The following is a 12,193-nucleotide window of genomic DNA, read 5'->3' on the forward strand; positions in this document are numbered from 1 at the left end:
ATCAGGAGCAATAAAACATACATGAACTTTTCTGTCAACACATAAGGTCCGTCATGATTGAGGTTTTTTTTTTTATGGCAGTGTAATATCCCTTGATGGGTTATCAGCATGTTTTCCAGCACCCCTGAAGGATGTGCGCCAGATCTGAAATTTGATCACTGCCTTGAGAACACAAAAGCTGGGCTAGTTATGTTCACCTGCACTGCTGCTAGACACTAGAGTTCATGATGATATGGTTTGAACCTGACTATTGACCAGATATGATTTTAGATTTCTTCCACTGTGACACTGATTGAAATTGTGCATGTCATCTTCATACTTTAATTACAGGGAACATTACCCATTGAGTAAGGGTCACAGCGTCTGAAAATGTATTTCCCACAGAGTTTAATCAAGAAGAATAATACTAATATATGGTCATCACTAAAATTATATGCAATGTAAGTCCTGCAATTCATGACTTTACATCCTGAAATACACTAGACATAGAGCATAATATGGCAACCTGCCCTCAAACCATGAGACTATAAAAGGGGGCATTCAGAATGACATTGTGAAACAGAAGTCCAATGACTTTGTGTAACAGGTTAGCAGCAGATTTTCCTCTTTTTGCATTTTAATTTCTCACTTTTGAAAAAAATGCCAACTAGTTTAATGAATTATGGTCCTGCGAGACATTCATTCTTGCCTGGATTGCTATAGATTTTTCAAATGATCAATTACCCAGTATAATAGGTTATTGTTTTAGAGCTCATTCCCATGAGCTTGGGCATTAATCTCAATCAATAGTCTATAAGCATGACTTACACAATTTATGTGCTTCTTTTTAACAGGAGAATATGCTAATTTTTCTTTGCCAATATCTACACATAAGCGGCTTTGGTTACCCTGTTTGAATGGACTGGTCGCCTCTCATAACAAACAAATCCACCGGAGGTGGAGTATACTTCTACATTAATGAGAGGTACTGTAACACTGTCACGGTCCAGGAGGAAATATGTACCCCCAACCTTGAGCTGCTATCCATCTCACTTCACCCCTTCTACCTGCCAAGGGAGTTTCCCCCGCTCTTCCTCACCCTTTGTTAAATTCATCCACAGGCGAGCATCTCTTCAGCCATTCAGCTGGATCATGGAGGTGATCAACAGAATGGGCACTCTTTCACCCGACACTCCAAAATTCATTTTAGGAGATTTGAATCACTGCCAGGTACATAAGTCATTGAAAACATATGAACAGTATGTGACCTGTGAAACTACTAAGAAGAATTCATGACTTGTGCTATGGCTCAGTGTCTGGTGATTTCAGATCCCTGCCCACACCTCATTCTGGAGCATCTGAACTACAAGCCCATCTGTAAGTGTAGTGTCACTTGATTGTAACTAAATCCCTGCTATCTGGAAATCTTCTGCTGTGATACATGTCCCAAAGAACACCAACCCTAGGAAACTTAATGATTTTAGACCAGTGGCCATAACAACATTAATAATGTCAATAAATTGTCAAAAACTTTGTTCTGTTAACTCTGGCTGGAAAACTTAATCCACTATAATTTGCTTACCAGGCATGGGGAGGTGTGGAGGATGCAAAGCTTTTAATACTCAATAACCTGTATAAACACTTAGAAAAGCTGCAAGCCCATGCCAGGCGTTTATTTGCGGACTTTCCATCGGCATTCAATACCATGCAGCAGCATCTTTTAATAGAAAGGTTGCTATGTGATTTTAATTTGCCTCACCAGCTTGTATTGTGGATCTTGGACTTCTTGATTGATAGAGAACAGAGGGTTTCTGTAAATGGCCATATTTCAGACTCTGTAGCTACTAGGGGTGTGCCCGAATACAAATACATTATTCAGCAAAGCACAAATAATGGGTTTTATATGCATATTTGTTTCATACAAATATTTAAAAAATTATTTGTTGGGGGTGTTCCCCAGAGATAAAGCTGAGCTACTGACACATGCAAAGTGCTCCAAAGGGACTCTCCATAACCTGTTGTTCCCCTTCTCCTTTCCACAAAGTAAGATTGTAAAAAACAGGCAATAAATGAAAAATGCAAAGCAATAATTGCCTTTGAAGTTCCTCCCTACATGTTACATGGTGTGCTGTCTCTGTGTTATGGGTAGAGGTCTGTCTGCAAAGAGGCGATGAGTAAAGTTTTAGCTCAGTAATCAGCGCAGTTGTCTATGATCTGGTAGCCTCCAGTTCAAAACCTGGTGTGGGGACCTACTTTGTAAGGTAGTTTATTCATGAATTCTTATTATAACACTTTAATTTTCGAAAATTAAAAGCGTAATAAAAACAAAAACGGGATTTTTAAGCCTCTTTCTACTTTTATTCGAATACAAATACAGATACAAATAGTTTTGCGGCCTAAACAAATACAGATACAAATACAAATACTGGGATATCTGCAGATCCCTAGAAGCTAAATACCACAAGGGTGCATCCTTTTGTCCTTACTCTTCATTATGTACACTGACGGATGCAGAAGCACTCAGGGGGGCGGCTATTTGGTCAAATTTTCTCACAGCACTGCGTTGCTGTCCTTTCTCCAGGGTTCAGAATCAGACTATGGGACTTTATTTCTTGATGTGATAATAACTTCTTGGACTTAAATGTATCTAAAACCAAGGAACTGATTATTGATTTTAGATGTAACAGAGATGCAGCCAAAGAGCGCATCATACATAATGAAAGCGTGGAAATGGTTACATCATACAAATATCGGGGTACTATTTTCAATGACCACCTTAAAATGTGATGTGAATACTATTGTAAAGTGGGGGCAACAGAGAATGCACCTTCTCAGTAAACTAAATTCCTTTTTATCAATCTTTTATTGAGTTTGTCTTTTATCTGCTGGTTTCACAGCCTCACAGTAAAAGGCAGAAACAGCCTGAACAGCATTGTTAAAATCTGTTCAAAGATCACTGGAGTGAAACAAAGAGATCTGAATTCCTTTTGCAACCAACAAATCCTCCAGAAAGCAACAAGTATCAAAGTCTCTTCTGGACATTTTCTTGCAAGTGAATTTACTCCGTTGCCATCAGGGCATCGTTATGTTTTACCTGCTTGTAAAACTAACCACTATTCTAAATCGTTCATTCCCTCTGCAGTTCGACTACTAAATGCTCTGTAGGTTTTTTACCATTGTCATTGTTGGTGAATGTTTTTATCTGATCTTTTTATTGTGCTTATCAAGTTTATTTATCAATATTATGCATAGATTTTATTCCAAATATAGCTACCTGGTGTTTTTTATATTGCTTTTTTGCTGTATATTGTATTATTTATTTGTTTCTTTCTTACTGTGTTTTGTGTACAACAAGCTGCTCCAAATAAATTGCCCCTAATGGGATAAATAAAGTAGTTTGTATTGTAATTGCATTGTATCTTGTTGAAGAAATTAACTCAAACTGGTCAGAGTTTGCTGTAGTGGTGGTCTCCAGCCGGGTGAAGGCAGTGTGAGTATTATGGAATGCAGAATCACTTGGTGTTGTCATTTTCAGGCTGTTCCTCATGTCACATATTTTAATATGCATCCAAGACGACTGCCTACTCAAAGAGTCCAGAGACAAACAGATTGTAGTCATCATCCTTCTCACTGAAAAAACCCTGGTCCACATGCACAATCAGTTTTTTTCTTCTTCTTGTAAATACTGTAGTAAGTGGCATATCACGTTAGGTAAACACAGTGTAAGCCAGGATGATTGCACATATTAATTCACTAGAAAGCTAATTGACTGTGTTTTCCTTTGTATGGTCTTTGTAAATCCACAGCAGCTGACAGGGAAATGACAGAGGCTTTTATGAACTTGATGTCATTGATTTTGAGGCTTTGTGCATATGAATATGTTAAACTGAAAGACTTCACCCATGTGATGCTGTAGCTGTTTCCTGATAGGTGGGTTTACTGTGGCTCCCCATCCCATTTTTATGTATTATATTTCCATTTTGTCTGAATATTAAGTCACCTATTTACTTTTGATTCTTAAACTACATTTTGCTGACATTTTTAATGCACAACTTTTACTTGTAATGGAGTTTTTGATGATGCAGTACTGCTACTTTCAGTATCTGCATTCTCCTCCACCACTTATAACCCCCCCTCACAGTGCTACTACAGCCATTGTAACTAACAGTGTTACTGATTAACTTCATTTGCATTTCATTGTATACTTTTCCCTCTAGCTCGCAACTGTCAACAGTAGTTGGACAGTTTTTTCTTGTTGACAAAGTTGAACAATGTGCCTTGGTGTGTTTGCATATGTTTGATTAGCTGTGAAGCTTGTTGGTCATGGAGTGATAGAATGGCACATTTGCTCCTTGGGTTTTCTCAGATTTTGCACAGGAGTTTCAATGGGAGGAAGGATGGAAAAAATGCAATCACTTTTATTTCCTAAAAAACTGTGTATTGATCTAATAGTTCCATCACTTTGAGGAGAAGATGTCATAAAAACATTTCAAATAATTAAACCAACATATTTTTGATTTCCAGTCCCATTAAATCTGATAGCACTCTAAATACATGTAGGATGAAAAATGTATTTTTATGGGGTCTTTAAAGTGATATTCTACATCTGTCTCTTATGCTCAATAGGTCTCATTTATGAAAAGTATTTGCTTAGTGTTCATTCACTTTCCATAGTCTTGAATGTTGTTCTGTTGTGCTCTTATGTCACTGCTTCTGTTCTGCAACAGGAGCAGTGGCATATGACTCATGCACTTATTCACATTCAAATTAATGCAAAATTAATTTTCTGTAGCATTTCGTATGACATCATTATAGAGTGAGTTTCTCTCAGCAGCCCCAGGCACCCCTGCAGAGTAGTATTTTTTGAATGCTCCTTTTTTTATTTAAATGAATGAGATCCAATATTCACACAATGTATGTGGATATGACTGAAAAAAGCTTTGATGAATTTGGTCTTTTTGTGATAATTGAGACACATTAAGTCCATTATACAATAATAATAAAAGACATGTATTTGCAAATGGACTGTAACTTGAAAATGTGAAATCTAGCAGTCAGAAAGGGAAAAAAGAGTTATATCTGCTCACCTGAGTCCCTCCTCATCTTGAAGAGCTTTTTATCTTTGGGACAGCAGTGCAGGTGTTTACTTTTGGCTCAGATATGGTCCCTTTTGTACATGATAAATCCATCTTTATCGTTGTCATTTTTTCTGAGGAGTTTCTGTGGGTGGCGTCCAATTTTTTGTCTTCTGAGCCAAGGTGACAACAGTTATGTTGTTTCTTTTTTTGTATATTCCACACAAACCTCTTTTTTTCCTGCGGGAGACATACAAACTATCACTTTGTGTTTGCTGTGCAATTTTTCCCAGTAAGGATATACCACATACTGCAGCTGTTTCCCAAATCTCAACAAGTCCTTGAACCTAATGACAAAATAAGGCATTTACAATTGCCCTCCAAAATAACCCATTTGAGCATATTCTGATCTGATGCACAGGGGCTGGTTTCACAAAGACAGACTTAGACTACTGCATAGATCAAACGAATAGTCAGACTTCAGATACATGACTAAATTCATCCATTACAAGAGAGCTCTCTATTTCTTGAGGATCTTCAGTAGGACTGACTTGTCTTGAATTCTGTGTAAATGAATGATTAAAATAAGAAACATGACCGACCTGAACCTCTTAACGCAGCAGCATGGGCCGTGCATGGTCATCACGCTGGGGGCAGGGGGGAGCAGCACCATGTCAACACACAACACATAACGTGTTGATGTTTTTTAACAATTAATTAAAGAAATAAAAAATACTTTGTTGAAGCCGTTTATATGATTGCATCAATCTAATGCTTTTTCGATCTTAATTCTACTCTATTTCATGTTGCAATTTTCACATCATATCAAAAATTTGATGAACATTGTAAGGCATTTCAACAATAAAACAAGAACTGCTGAAAAACTTCAAAGTTGGAAAGAAGTTTCATGACACACAGGAGAGCTAATCCAATGTCTCCCGCATAACAGGCAGAATGCCGAGTTCTGACTGACCAGTCTGAAGTGTATAGAGGCTGCAGATTAATTAACATATGTGTCCTGCTGCCTTCAGATGGCTGCAGCCTGCAGGGATTCAATGCCCTGAAGGAGAAGCTTTTCATACAGTAATCCTATCAAGAAAACGTATCAAGAAACACAATGTTTGTTGCCATAATTATGCTGATGACATGTAACTATATAGTTCCCTGTCCCCCGATAATCTGAGCCTTATTGACGCACTTATCAGATATGTATCAAGGATATTGATAACTGGATGTCTTGTAATTTTTCACAGTTAAACAGTGACAATCTTTTTTAAATTGTCACAACTGTCGCTGAAAATTGTCATACAGGCCAGAAACCTTGGTGTCATCCTGGACACTGACCTCACTTTCCAGAGCCACATTAGCAGCATAATTAAAACTGGATTTATCATTTAGGAAATATCACAAAGGTAATGAGCTTCTTATCCCATGAGGACACTGAAAAACTTATCCATGCTTTTGTTTTCAGTTGGCTAGACTACTGGAACATGCAGCTCACAGGAATAAGGCTGGATCCCAAACTGTGATACTTTGATGGCTACAGCCGAATTGCTTCAATACTACCAAACTACCAAATTTCGATACCTAAGAAGTAAATCTCATTAGCGTCAGTGAGCCAGTAAGCATGCACCATGCTTGCACCAAGATCTAACAGTGCTGGTGATTGGCTGTCTAACATTACACGTAGTAGAGGCATGCAGGCTAAGCTGACAAAGTAGCTAAGCTAAAATGGCGGCTGCTGGCCAGTGTCCTGCGGCTAAAAACAACCAAAGCCCATCTGGAAAAGTAACCAGCCACTCCAACCCTTTCAGGTCACTGACTGTAGTAAGTGAAGCGGAAATAAAATCAGACTATGTGAGTGAAAGAAACAGAAATAATGGACTGTGAATAAACTGGTTACACTGTACACTGACTATAAGTTATACTTTCCAGCTTTTATACATTTTTATTTATTGATATTATGTTAACAGACAACTTCAGGTTGTGGTAAATAGGTGTATTTTTTATGTTGTAAAACTGCTTTGAGTGGAAAAATGCCGAGGTGCTGAAACATAAAACTAAAGAGTTGAAACAGACAACTTAAGTTACAGTGAACCACAGTGTGGTAAATAGGTTTATATTTTTTATGTTATGAAACTGCTTTGAGAGTGTAAAAATTCAAAGGAGCTTAAAAATAAAACTAAAGATTTGTACTGTAATGTGTGTAATTTTCTTTTTGTTAAAATGGATTTTATGAAATTGGTATCATTGGTATCATCAAAAGTACTGGTATTGAAGTCAGTACTGGTATTGAACATTTTTGGAATGATACCGAGCCTGACACAGGAATACCTAATACCTAAAGCATCTCCATCGACTGCAGCTACTCCAGAATGCTGCTGCTGGAGTTTTAACTAGAAAAAGGAAATACAACAAAATAACACCCGTGCTTAGGTTGTTATACTGGCTTCCTGTAAATTTTAGAATGGATTTTAAAATTTTAATGCTTGTTTGCCCTACATGTTCTGGCACCCCAAGATCTCTCTGACATGCTTGTGAGCTATGAACCAGTTAAACCCCTCAGGTCATCTGGTTATTCCCTGGGTCTCCACGAACACTGGTGAAACTGCTTTTAGCTTTTATGCTCAAAGAACATCCAACCCAGTCATGTTAGGTGTGCTCCAATGCTATCATCTTTTGAAACTAAACCAAAAACATTCCTTTTTAGCTGCACCTTTCAGTAGTCTGGTTTACTGGTCTTAATTATTATTTTATTTAACTTTATTTTATTCTTACTTTTTTAAATAGTTTTAATTCACATGTCCTATTATTATTATTACTGGTCAGTTGCTGGTCTTAATTATTATATTTTATTTTATTCCTACTTTCCTAATGGTATTTCACCTGGAATGAAACGTGCTGTATAGATTAAGTTTTACTTGCTTGCTCTCTCTCAACCAAAATAACCTGTTAGCTATTGCACCCAAATAACAATCAGCAAGCCAAGTAATTCACAAAAAGCTTCAGCATAATATTATCATGATCATTTTGGGGAGGCTTAACCTCCCCTAGACTCCTATTAGTGCTGCCTATGTGCAGCGGGGCTCAGTGCTTCTCCTAATTTGTCACTCAGGACAAAGATAGTTTTAATAATTAAATGACTGATTTTGTCTTCACTGCTATATATTTCCAACAGGTTACTGCAGTCTCTAAAAAATATGTTTTTGCTCACTCCGCAATTGTCACAGAACTGCAAATTATGGGGTATATTTGGCTCTTTTGTCAGTTGGTGCCGCCGATCAGCAGGTGTCACTAATTGTAACTATGGAAAAATTGCTCTTAGGCTTGAAAAGAGTCAGTCTTTATTTTTCTGACACAGTCGAATTTTCATCACAGTAATCTAAGTGCAAAATTAAGACCAACCTATACAGACCAGTCTACAACATCTTTGTGACACCAGTCCCTGTTTTCTGATCTGCCACCTCTATGGTTACGGTTTGGTAAGATTAAGGCATAAAATAACTTGCAAAAGTTGTTTTTCAGTCCTGGTTGATTTGTTAACACCCATGGTTAATGGGTCTAACAGCAAGTGTTGTGAAATACTACAGCAAACACTGGTTGAGCGGCTACATTGTCAGAAATACCACAGAAGAGCAACTGGTGTATCTATTTACAGTGCAGACAAATGCAAACAAATTCACATTATTTTAATAAAGAAGTTGGTCAATAATAACTTCAACAGCGATTTCATGCTGCACACAGTGCAAGTATTTTGTCACACACAGCAGGACACAGTAAAGAGATGGCAACCTCGCTGAGGACCTTTAATATATAAAACTGATCCACTGTCAGTGCTAACCTGTGTTTCACCAGTTAAATACTTTACGTGTGAAACAGCAGCAGTGCAGGGCAGGACCGTAGAAGAAAGAACAATATCCAGGCTGGTATCTGTAAGATAAAATTAAATTAAGCAATGCTGGATCAAACACACACTGTTTAGTGTGAACCCCTTGTATGTGTGCAGGCAATTTAAATCCCACATGGGAATGGTGGACTCTGCCACAAACAGTGAAAACTATTATGTAGAGGGATAATTACAAACTGTAAATACATTAATTGGGTAGTGCTAAAAAAAAAAAAAAAGAAGTGCAGATCACAAAGAGTATCAAAGTATATGATTTCATGAAAAATCTTAGCCTTAACATTTCCTTTAGTTTTAATTACAAAAACTATGTGGTTAGAAAGATATTAGTCATGGTTATGAGAAGAACCACAGGTCATCTGTGGGATGTATTCAGTTTAGAATATGTTGGGGACTTCTGAAAATCCAGCTTGAACATTTATAACAGCAAAATCTTAGGCATTTTTGCTACTTAAATCTTAAATCTTCATCATATGCTATCAAACTGATAGCAGAAATACAGACATCTATTTATATGATTAAGTGGCAGATAATGCTAATCATGTTATTATCACACAGCAGGAAGATAGAATACCTCTATTTGTTTCCTCACAAATTAATTTTTCAGTCTCCTGGCTCCCTGCAACCAGAACCCTGCAGTGAATCATTTGGTTCAACCTTGTTTGTCTGTTTTGAAGGATTACAGTCTACTTATGTTTGTATGAAACCCCTAATTATAAAAGAATAGAAAGTAGGAGACTCTTTCTCTCAGAAAACTCCTGTGTAATGCAGTGGAAGGCAATTTGCCTCTCCGAGGAGGGAATGCGGTGGACAGACTGTGGGGACTATTGACCACGGTACATTAGGCCCAGCAGGAGTTTGCCTTGAACCACTGGGTGAAAAATCTATTAGCAATGCTGATTTGTCATTTGGGAATTTTGCAAAGAACAAATAACAGCTTCTTTCTGTCTGACTTTCTGCTGTTGTACACAGAAAGTGTGATAACGCTGGGCACTTTGATTTGCAGAGACATCCTGCCCAAACAAATGGCACTTGCATCTTCTTTTGTCTCTTTAATTGATGGCTGCTCAGTTGCTTTGAAAGCTTTCTTATAAAGAGCGTCTGTGTGCCAATCGAATAGTGTTTGGCAATCTTCTTGGAATAGACTCAAGTCTTAAAAAGTTTCTCCACCAATGAAACCTATTTTGAAATATTTATAATTAAAAAATCTTTGATATGTGATTGACATTGAGAATAGTTCAAATTTAATCAAGTCAAATTTAAGTTTTCAATATGTTTGTGTTTAGTTGTGTAGTTTCTACAGCAGTTCAGACTTTGACCACAGAGATAAAGTTACCACATAGACAAGAACTGTCCCTGTTGAATCGTTGGAAATCTGCTTGATTGTTTTGCAGCACAAAGGCAAGAAAAGGGAGCCGTTTTTCCATTACAAACTTGAACTTAACAATATTGACATAATAATATTTCAAATACTTAGGCATCAGTGCCACCTCCCAAAAAAGTTACCATCCCACCCGTCAATAATGTGAAGAAAACATGGCAATTTTAGACAGAAAATAATGTAGTTATGTATTTGTTTCTTTTTACCTGGTCTAGAATGACAGACTCTCATACCGTGTACTGTTACTCAGTATGCTTTATTAGTTTGGAGATGGGAAATATGATTTGTTGCTCCGAAGTCCCTATCACACTCATTAAATCTGCTAAACACAATATTCATATCAGCATATCTAATTAAATTTCAACTTCTAGATTACATTTAAATGATTTGTTGTCCCCACTCTATGTGTGTGTAATTAGCGTTTGCCTATCCTCTCAAGTTCAGTCTTATTTTCTCACTGAGTGTTGTAGGAAAACAGAACCTGATATTCTGCTGTAAGAAAACCTGTTTCCCAACCAACATACCTGATACTGTATATCCTTTAGTAACCTCCAATACTAGTGATCATGAGCTAATCTCCATAATGCAAAGGGGGAATGAATGCAGGCAAGCTTTGTCATCCATATTAGAAAATGCATAGCTGCAATTTATATAACTGGAGAGATACAGTATATAAAGACACATTGCCACTACCCTGTTTTTCTGCTCTGCTACTGAAAGCTAACAAAACATATTCAGGGCTTGTAGGTGTTATGTGGATCATGTTCAGCTGTAACGAAGTGTATTATAAATTAAAGTTTCAAATAAGGTGTTAACCAGCAGGCATTTCATCCTGCAAAGGCAAAGGTCAGAAAAAGAAGACATCTTCATCTTTTCCATTTGGGACCACCAAGGTTTTCATTTATTCATGCGCCCACATCAGCTTATCTGGGTGAATCAGTTTTGAGCACAATATCCCATTAGCATGGCATAAGAGATAGCAGAGTGGACCAGAGTAGATTATTTTCATATAGCAAAACTGCATCTTGAATTTAAAATACCTGGATAGGAGAACAATACAGATAGTGCACATGGTAAAGTCAGAGGAGGGTATGTGCCAGAAATGCAAGCAGTCTCCTTGTTGTTGAACCTGTGTCCTTGGTGAAAAACTTGATCCTCTTAAAGCTTATTCATTTTGCAATATCACTTTGGTAGTGAGTTCTATATTGATGTTCACCTTGGGTAATCTCCTCGTTCATGGCTCGGACAATAAATTTAAATATGCTCTATGCTAATGTTCGACACACACAGTGTGGGTTTGATGTGTTGATGTTTAGAATTGATGTTAACATTACCACAGCAGTGCTGTGAGCTAAATGCTCATAGTTGCAGCTATATTTCAATGAAAAACATTGAAGAAAAGTCAGGAGATTACCAAAGTCATTAGGATCCTTCCTGTGGGAAACATGAATGTTGGTATACTTTAGATGGACCCTAGCAGGGTATTAGAGTATAAAACTGCTAATTAACACATTCAAGTTTCCTATTATCAGCCTTGAATAGCCGCTCAGGCTCATGCCCACATTCTCTGCTCTGTTTACTCTTTATGTGAAGGACATTGAGGGTAAATCAGACTACCCACCAGAGAATTACCAAACATTTCAGAGTAGTTTGAGCAACAAATGTGACTTACAGATATATACTCTTGTGCAGGAGATTGCTTCAAAGTAAAGGCCTCATTACCTGTACGTCAACCAGTGTGATACACAAACTCAGATGTCCTTGTGATCTGCCTGAGTAGTTAAAACCAGCAGATGTTTCAAGACCAGGATCAGTGAACATGGCAGCAGCATATGCACAGGGGAGAGAAGGAAC

The 12,193-nt window shown here is 37.5% G+C and overlaps 1 long non-coding RNA gene across 1 annotated transcript in view; it reads right to left on the reverse strand.

Annotated features, from left to right (window-relative positions):
- Positions 1-8,484: 8,484 nt before the first annotated feature.
- The window catches only part of LOC121909935, a 148,886-nt gene continuing 145,177 nt past the window's right edge, over positions 8,485-12,193 (reverse strand). Inside the window, exon 9 of the long non-coding RNA XR_006099555.1 lies at positions 8,485-8,984. This is a non-coding gene — a long non-coding RNA (uncharacterized LOC121909935). The remainder of the gene's footprint in view (positions 8,985-12,193) is intronic.

This window comes from Thunnus maccoyii, chromosome 13, assembly GCF_910596095.1.
Source record: "Thunnus maccoyii chromosome 13, fThuMac1.1, whole genome shotgun sequence".
NCBI classification, from domain to species: Eukaryota; Metazoa; Chordata; class Actinopteri; order Scombriformes; family Scombridae; genus Thunnus; species Thunnus maccoyii.